Source organism: Mastomys coucha, unplaced genomic scaffold (genome assembly GCF_008632895.1).
Source record: "Mastomys coucha isolate ucsf_1 unplaced genomic scaffold, UCSF_Mcou_1 pScaffold11, whole genome shotgun sequence".
Lineage (NCBI taxonomy): Eukaryota > Metazoa > Chordata > Mammalia > Rodentia > Muridae > Mastomys > Mastomys coucha.
The window spans coordinates 28,902,432-28,911,685 of NW_022196893.1; the positions used below are offsets into that span (position 1 = coordinate 28,902,432).

Here is a 9,254-nt window from a genome sequence, read left to right on the forward strand (position 1 = left end):
TGTTGGCTCAACAGCGTCTCCTGCCAGTGCTGTCTGCACTCCTGTGCTCTGCTTCCCAAACCCCATCTGCTGCTCAGAGCCCGGCTGGATGCAAGCCAGTGTGCAACACCCTTTCCTCCTGGACTCCACGTTGGCTGCTCACAGCATCGTAGGAGCCCAAGGGCAGCACCAGTCCTGGTATGAGCTCCAAAGGCTGGCCTCTAGTTTGTCATTGCTCATCACCCCAGGACTTAGAACACAACCTGGCTTAAGTCAGACAGCAAACAGAGCCACGGGGGAAATCTTGCTATTTCTCCTCAGTGGCCTAGGATGGAGCTTCACAGGGATGGGGGTTCATTAATGATTCCGGGGGCTAGGATAAACTCAGGTTGCTACCATCCCCCCATCTTCCTCTTCCGTGTGTCCATCTTCCCAAGCTCTGGGACAGCTGAATTAAGGCGAGGATCCTCTGGCCTTCCGGTTCTCTGTGTTCTGTGGAATCAATCACCACATACTCAGTAGGTCCTCAGTGGGTAGCAACCACTGGGAGTTAAGGAAAAGGGACGCCTCCGAACTCCATTCTAGACCTAGCTCCATGGGTACATTCTAAATCTGGACGGCAATAGGAAGTTAGTCCACTGCAGACCAGTCTCCCAGGAAGAGCGAGTGACCACCCAGAAGGCCCAGGCCGGCAGGGAGGACCCAAGAGAAAATCAGCTAACCAATAAGAGACATCTTTCCAGGGCTGGAGAGATGGCTCAGCGGTTAAGAGCACCGAATGCTCTTCCAGAGGTCCTGAGTTCAAATCCCAGCAACCACATGGTGGCTCACAACCATCTGTAATGGGATCGATGCCCTCTTCTGGTGTGTCTGAAGACATCGACAATGTACTCACATACATGAAATAAATAAATCTTTAAAAATAAAAAAAAAAAGAGATATCTTTCTTCGCTGCAGGGCCCATATGAGGATGAATGACTTGAAAACAGGAACAAGGGTTCACCTAGCACCTACCTTGCTGTCTGTTTCACTATACCCAACAAGGACAGTCATGGCGTCCGACTTTCCCACTGTGCTTCTTCGCCTAGACCCAAAGATGGCTCTCCTGTTTTGTACCCTTCTGGAGACCCAACTTTGTCCCTTCCCTGGAACCTTCATTTTCCGACTCTCTGGCCCAGCTAGATCCCCACTCTGTCAAGCTGACCTCACTCTCACCTTTCCCAGACTGCTCCCATCCCTCATCCTTACCACCCCCCATCAACCAGTCTCTCCCAGGTCCCACTTTTACCTGTGCCAGGGACACTGGGGCAGCAGGAACCCAGGCTTACCTGGGTCCCGTCTGTAGAAAGATGGGTGAAGGTGTGTCTGTGGGACAGGGGAGGAGGGCTACTGTCCTCGGAGGCAGGCAGGCTCCCAGCTACTGAGTGACTCAGCTGCTCGGGCACAGTGCACAACAAGAACTTCAGGAGGCCGGAGCTCACCCAGCAGTGCCCTCAGCCCTCCCTGGTGTGGAAGATACCATCTTCCCCGGGCAGCCAAAGCATGCTCCCAGCTGCCTGAGGGGGAAAGGCATGCTGGGAGGGACAGTGGGACCAGAAGCGAGAACATGTGGCTGGGGAGGTCAGGAGAGAACTGGGGAGAGCAGGCCTGGAGAAGCATTCAGGCAACTTCAGGAAACAGGAACGGTCCTTGCAGTGGGAAGGGACTGAGCTGTGGCCTCAGGTCAGGGGAGATCTGGTAGGAACTGTGAAATGCTGGAGACACATACCCCAAGGATCCCAGTGTAGGGCCTGTCCCTAGCCGCCCTTCCTGTGTCTGCCACTTTGATTGTATGAGAAAAGAGACCCACTGAGCCTCAGGCCTCTTTCTGAGATAACCTGGGCTAGAAATACTTTGGACACAGCCCCTCCCCCCAGGCTCCCAAGTCCACTCAGAATCCATACAACTACAACAGAACTGTAGGCTGGCAACAGAAAGACCAAGGCAGGCTGGGAAGAGCAGTAGATGGGAGTTCTCGTACCACCTGTCCACAGTGAACCCTCCCTCCTGCCATCCCAGCTCATGGCCGAAGGACTGAAGAAGGCTCTCTCAGAAAGATCGGGGTGCCTGGAGGCTTTCTATAGTGGATAGGCTTCTCAGATGGACCAAGTACAGAAGGCTACTTCCCGAAGGGAGATGGGTACTGCTTTCTGCACCTGTACTTAGTGGGCAGCTCCAGGCAGAAGAGACTTAAGTCAACGGCCCATCATATGTTCACACCCATACCTTGCGGTACACAGTTCTGGACCAACATGCTGCCCTACCCATTCGCCTTTGGAAGTCTGCCCAAGCCCGCATCAGCATGGGGCTCATCCTGACCTGCTCGCCTCACCCCTCACTTACTCACAGCGTGTCACACCTCGGCATGTCACACCTCAGCATATCAGTAATTACGGTATCGATGGTTGCGTTTATCAGCCATTATCATCTGCAGTCACACCTTCTAAGCTCTTTTGGGAAGTAATGAATCACACACAATGGTCCTCTCAAGACTTCCTGCCTAAGACATGAATATTTTTCGAGGTTTGTGATCCCCAAGGAACGCCTATTCCAAGGGCAGTCTCCTCTCTCCAGGAATGATCGACATTCTGGGTATCTTAGGACTCCCTTTCTTCGGCGAGCCCCGGTCTAGAGGGGTTTCTACATTGCCTTTTTTTTTTTTAAAGACAGGTTTTCTCTGTGTAACTCTGGCTATCCTGGAACTAGACCAGGCTGGCCTCGAACTCACAGAGATCCATCTCCTTCTGCTTCCTGAGCACTAGGATTAAAGGCTGCCCACAGCCCAGCTTCTTGGTTGTCATCTTGACATACCTAGGAAGAAGGCAGCTCGATCAACAAATGACCTCTCTCAGCCTGGCCTGTGGACATCTCTGTGGGGCACTTGGTTGGTTGGTTGCTTGGTTGGTTGGTTTTGTTGTTTTTTTTTAAATTGCTAATTAATGGAGGAGAGCAGCCCTACCCCTAGGTGGTGGGTTGTAAAGGCGGGCTGGGAAAGCAGGAGAGTGCGAGCAGGTCAGCAGGCTCCTCTCTGCCTCAGTTCCCACCTCCAGGTTCCTGCTTGAATCACTTCCCTGGCTCCCCCAATGATGGGTGCACCGTGACATTGGAACTCTCAGCCAAACAAACCCTCTCCTCCCCCAAGTTGCTTTAATTTTGGTCATGGAGTTTATCACAGCAACAGAAAACAAACTTGAATACCCTGTCAGACTCAGCGTCCCCTGTATCCTGGGAATTCCCTTGCACTCCCCCTTCACGGTAGGACCTTCCGTGCCTCGCACCCCTGCTAACCACAGATCTGGGCGCTGTGCACTCTGTGGATGGGAGAGAAATCAATAACCTCGAGCCTTGTGGTTTGTTACGATGACTGGAAGGGATAGTTTGTGGTGGTGACCTATGACAAATACTCCGTCCAGAAGAGCCACACCGACAGGTGTGCATGCATACTGGCAAAGAGGCTGGATCCAAAAGCCCTTTGTAGAAAGAGCCCCTTTACCCCTAGTTCTCCGCTAAGTGCCATGGAGTCCAAAACACTGGGAATACTTCTCTGCGCGAAGAGGGAAGCCGTCTCCTGGTACCTTGATGAGACTGAGAGAGGAGGAGCCTGTCCCTGCACCTCAGGGCCAGCTCGACTTAGGGGACTCTCCCTTCTCCATGACCCCGATACCTTTCTCGGGGGCTAGCTGTCATTCATTTAGGGTCAAATCACTTGAAGAAGAAGAAGAGAACTGACCTGAGGGACCACTGCCCAGGGCTTGACCCTTTACACAGCTCTTGGTTGGGTTTGGGGCTCTCCTCGGGAGCCTAGATACCGCTCTTTCCCACCTCTTTGGGAAGCAATTGCAGTCAGGCATAAGCAGAGTTCACTCAGTGTGGGGCACCTGGCTGTACCTTCGGGAAGTCTCCTGCAGGGAGTTTCCTTCCTGAACCCGAGCACCAACCTCACCAAGAACCAAGAGCCTCAGATATCTTGCCCTTGTGGGGACATCACAGCCCTCAGTAGTCTCCGGTTCCACCCTGGGGCCCCTGGACAAGCTGGGTTCCTGGGCCTTACAGAGTCTCCCAGAGTCTCAGGCCCACAAGGTGACAAGAAGCCTGAGCCCAGGTTACTCCCAGCACCCCAGTCCATGGATATTGGCTAGAAAGGAAGCTGTAAGAAGGCCAGGCCTCAGCTGTAACAGAGGCAGGAAGCCAAAGTCCTGGGTTCCAGGCCAAGCCCCCTAAACCCCAGCTTGCAGCTCAGAGTCTCTAGCCGTGACACAGAAAGAACAAGGCCTGATTCCTTGTGGGGACTGGCAGACAAGGCAAGAGGGCCTCAGGAGAGTCTAAGAATAAACAGGGAAAAGAAATGCAGTGTTTGTCATGGCCTCAAAGGCCTGTGAGAGCCATGGAGAGAGGGCTCTTCTTCCAGGCATCTGACCTAGGACGCTAGGGGATTGTGGAACGACAAGAGACTGACCACTCAGACCAGCGCTGTCATGGCAGAGGGAGGTGTGTGGAGGGTGCTAGCTCATAGCCAGCGGGAGCCTAGGCAGGCCAGTGTGCGAGGTGATTCCAAATGCAGGTGCTGGCCCTCTCCAGAGGCCACCAGCTGGGGGCTGAGGAGACCGGCTAGTGAGCCTCTTCCCTGCTTTCAAACAGCCCTCACCTGTAAGCTGAGGCTGAGGCAGGGGGATCAATTCTTTGAGGTTTGACTGGGCTACATAGTAAGACCCTCTCTTTCAAAACCATGCAAATAAGCAAAAAAAAAAAAAAAACATAAAATATAGCCCAGAATCTTAAATACAAAGGCAGGGTCTCAATGTATAGCTCGGGCTGACCTCCAGTTCTCAATCCTCTGGCTTTGGCTACCTGAGTGATGAGATTACAGGTATGTAGAATTCTGGGTTTTTGTTTGTTTTTGTTTTGTTTGCTCATTTTTTGGACAAGTTATTTTTTTTTTTATTTTTTATTTTTTTAACATGGAGCTGAATATAGCCCTGGATATCCTGGAACTCACTATGTAGCCCTCGCTAGCCTCAAACTAAAACAACATACTTCTAGGAGTAAAATGTGACTGGCTTTACAGTATTTTTTAGGAGCTAGGGCGATAGTTAAGCTGGTAAAGTGCTTGTGGTGTGAGCATGCTCCAAGCTCAATCTGTAGCACCCGATTAAAAAGCTGGGTAGAGGAGCTGGAGAGACAGCTCCATGGATAAGAGCACTGGCTACTCTTCCAGAGGACCTGGGTTCATGTCTCAGCACCCACACGGTCATAAATGTCTATAACTGTTTTCAGGGGACCGACATCCTCTCTGACCCCTGGAGACACTGAACACATGCAGTAACAGATATACATGCAAGCCAAACATTCATACATTTATTTTTCAAATAAAAAATTTAAATATGTATTTTTACCTTATGAATAAAATATACTTTTATTCATAAAATAAAATATAAAAGCCAGCTGGGTATAGTGGCATGAATTAAGAATTCAGCACTAGGGAGGCAGAAATAAGAGGAGCCTTGAGACTCACCAGCCACACAGTGTGGCCAAGTCACAGCAGGAGACCCAAAACAAGATGTCTTTTGAGAAATGACACCTGAGGCTAGACTCTGGCCTGTACATGCATGTGCACTCCACAAACACGAACATATGATCATTCACACATCCACCCACATACATACACATGAACGCACACACCTGCATGTGTACACATGCATGAATATACACACGCAAGCATATACACCTACATGTGTACACACGCACGTATATACATGAACATATACACACAATTGTGCATGTACACACAATTTTTAAAAAGTGTATTACTTCATATTATAGTCTAAAAAAAGAAATAATTTTTAAATATACATATTATTTATAGTTACTAAAAAAGTCAATGGGGGCTGGAGAGATGGCTCAGCAGTTGGAAGCACTGGCTGGCTGCTCCTCTAGAGAACCTGGGTTCAGTTCCCAGCACCCACAAGGCAGGCCATGACTATCTGGAACTCGAGTTCCAAGGGATATGCATATACATGCATGCAAAATACCCATGCATGCAAAATATCCATACATAAAATAATATAAATAAATCTTTTTTTGAAAATTCAAAAGAACCTAAAAACATATGGCAGAATGTAAGTTTCTCACTGACCCCAGACTCCCTAAAATTTTCCTTGAATCCAACCTTTTAACAGTTTCTGGTCTCTCCCCTCTTCCAAAGCTCCATGTTCTTAGCTTTGAACTGCTTCTTGCTCAGATCTACCTGGAACCCAGAGGACAGGCAGTGGGCTCCCAAATGAAGCCTAGGAGGGGAGTGAGGGCCCACGGCATTAAGGACTGTGGCTAGGTCAGATAGGGTAAGCCATATTGGTGCCAGCGTCAGGCAGAGCTTCAGCTGCCCCGTCTGCAATCCTGGAGCATCAGGAGATGGCTCAGGCCAGCGCTGTCATGACAGTGGGAGGTGCACAGAGAGTGGTATTTCATGACCAGCAGGAGTCTAGGCAGACCAGTGGGAGGGGCGATTCTGAAGGCAGTCAGCCATGCTCCGTCTTGTCTGCCCCGAACCTGGAAGAGCCCCCATCCGATACTACGGATGGGCATCTGGCCTTAGTGCACCCTCCCTCTTCAACCACAGGCATTTGTCTTGTGTATCCCCACCACCATCACTTCCCGCCCTTCCAACAACAGCGGCTGCCCGCTCCCTTTCACCCAAACTGCGCTCGCTTGGACCAGTTGCTCCAAATGCCTTTCATGTGCTCATACACCCAATGCTTGTAACAAACCCCATGAGATCACTGTTTTTAGCTCTAGTATATCAATGGGCAGACTGAGACCTTGAAGCACTAACCCTGAGGCTAGGGGCTGGAGAGATGGCTCAGCAGTCAAGAGTGCTTGCTGCTCTTACAGAGGACCCAGGTTCGGTTCCCAGCACCCACTATGACAGCTTACCACTATCTATAACACCAGTTCCAGGGGATCCCGTGCCTCTTCTGACCTCCTTGTGTTCCTATACACGCACACTGCACATACATACACCCAGGGACATGTAGCATAAAATTAATAATTGAAAGCTCTGAGTCACAAAGCATGATGGCTCTAGAACCCTGCTCTCAACCAACACGGGCCTTGAAGCTGGCCGGCACAGGGCTAACACCAGGCAAAGGAAGCTCTTCAGAGTGTGCCGGAGGCGAGCCCGGGGCTATGCAGGCCAAAGGCTGCCTGGTTTGCCTGAGGGTTTCCATGAAGAGAGCCCCAAAGAGTCACCTGCTGGAACTGGAGTTGGTCAAAATCAGGCAATAACAGGACTATTGGCCTTGGGGGTTAGAGGGGCATCTGCTCCATTTTTGTGCTCAGAGACATCATGCTACTTCTTTTCTCTAGATCAGAGGTCCTCGACCTTCCTAATGCTGCAACCCGTTAACGCAGTTCTTCATTTGGTAGTGACCCCTGGCCATAAAGTTGTTCTCATTGCTAGCTACTTCATAACTGCAACTGTGCCACTGTTAGGAATCGGAATGTAAATACCTGTCTCCCTGATGGCCTTAGGTGGCCCCTGTGACCCTCAGCAGTCAACCACCCACAGGTTGAGGAATCCTGCCCTAGATGCTCTCAAGCCCTCCCGGAGCCTCCCAGAGGAGGCCCTTTGTAGATAGAGACTCGACTGGCAGGCGGGCAGCCTGGGATACGCACCTATACGGATGGGGTCAGCTACAAGAGAGACTTCTGGCATGGCAACTGGACATACAGAGATCAGAGGGCTGGGCGCGCAGGCTTCACCCCCCACTCCACCCCCCGCCCCGCACCCCTGCACCCGTGTGCCCACTCACTCAGTGAGCAGGCCCTTTCCCCTGTAACGCTGGGTGACTGGAGCTCTGGAGTAGTTATTTTTAGCTCTTGACACCTGGGTATTTTGCAGCCACAGGATGTCCGGTTTGGAGTCGCTTTCTGGGAATCCCACACGCGGCTGTTGTAAACAGCTCCACACAGTGGTAGCCTGCGCCAGGAGCCAGCCTCCCTCCCCACCCCCACCCCTGTTTGAAATTAATCAAACAGGAAGTAGATGTAACCATGACAGTGGTCACTCAAGCTTCCCAAGAGTGGCAAAGGGTCCCTCGGACTCCATCACCTACCCGGCTCTTCACGCCACCTCTGGTGGCGTCTCTCATGAGTCCTGAAGCAGGGGTCCCAGGTCACTTGTGTAAGAGTATGACATTCAGAGGCCTTGCTGCTCTCTGCTAAAGGACAGCAAGCTTCTGAGTCACCTCTTGGTGGAGCCTCTCTGGCTGCTCAGCCTCTCTGAGCTGTCTCTGTGGAGTAAGGACACGGCTACCTCCTCAGGGTAGCTCGCTGGACCCACCATCACTTCCTATCTCCAGGACCTGGCCTGACCTGCTCCGCACTGCCCTCTCCAGCTAAAGAGTTCCTGAGCAGACAGGCTTCCCAGGCAGTCCAAACTGCCCTGGTATTTCTAAACACTGAAAGCCCCGGGGCACATACGGTCTCCATTCACCCACAACTTCCTTGCTGCAGGAGCTCTAACCTTATTGGAAGTTCACTCTAAAGTCTAGTCAGTATCTTCTTCTATCACAAGGAAAAGATCCTAAGCAGGCAAGGTGGAGGCCCCGTCTGCAATGTGGGGGCTGTGAGTTTAGGACTTGCCAGCCTCTGCCTTGTCTCCTCCCCAAGGCCTGGTGCCCACTTCGCCCGGCAGCCAATCCCAGCCATCCTTTCTCAACTGCTTGCCCCTGTGACAGGAAGCAGAGTCACCTCCCCTGGGCTGCTTCTGGGGCCGGCTGTCTTCACCCTCTTGAGGGTTGCTGTGGGGTTGAGCCTACCTGTACGCCCCACTCCTGTTATCTCATAAGTCTCCCTCTCCCTGTGGCTTGTGTGCCTGGAGAAGTCCCTTCCTTAGCACCTTCCGTCTGAGCCACCCAAAGGTCCCCCAGCTGTCCCTAAGAAGGCAAGGAAAGGGTCCGAGTTACTAGTATATTATTCTAACCATTCATTGATACCATTAATATGTTAATGCTGACAAAGTATTCCCACCACAGAGTCTAATAAAGTTGGTGCTGTTACAAAGGAAACTGGGGCTTGAACAGGTTAGGGACATGCAGAGGGCCGTTTGGCTTAGCCAGGGAGACCTTGTGTAACATGAGAGAGGCCCTGGGCTTACCCCCAGTACCACAAAGGACAAACAGGAGGAAGGAGAGAGAGAGAGAGAGAGAGAGAGAGAGAGAGAGAGAGAGAGAGAGAGA

At 51.5% G+C, this 9,254-nt stretch overlaps 1 protein-coding gene across 9 annotated transcripts in view; it reads right to left on the reverse strand.

Moving 5' to 3' along the window:
* The window catches only part of Hdac7 (histone deacetylase 7), a 39,834-nt gene that overhangs the window by 21,413 nt on the left and 9,167 nt on the right, over positions 1-9,254 (reverse strand). The window contains exon 1 of one of the 9 annotated variants that reach the window (XM_031354129.1): positions 8,540-8,563. The exons of 7 other annotated variants lie outside the window; for them this stretch is intronic. The gene's annotated coding sequence lies outside the window, so the exon portion shown is untranslated. Of the gene's footprint in view, positions 1-8,129; positions 8,242-8,539; positions 8,564-9,254 lie in introns of those variants that run through there. One more of the 9 variants, XM_031354138.1, reaches the window with a different exon arrangement.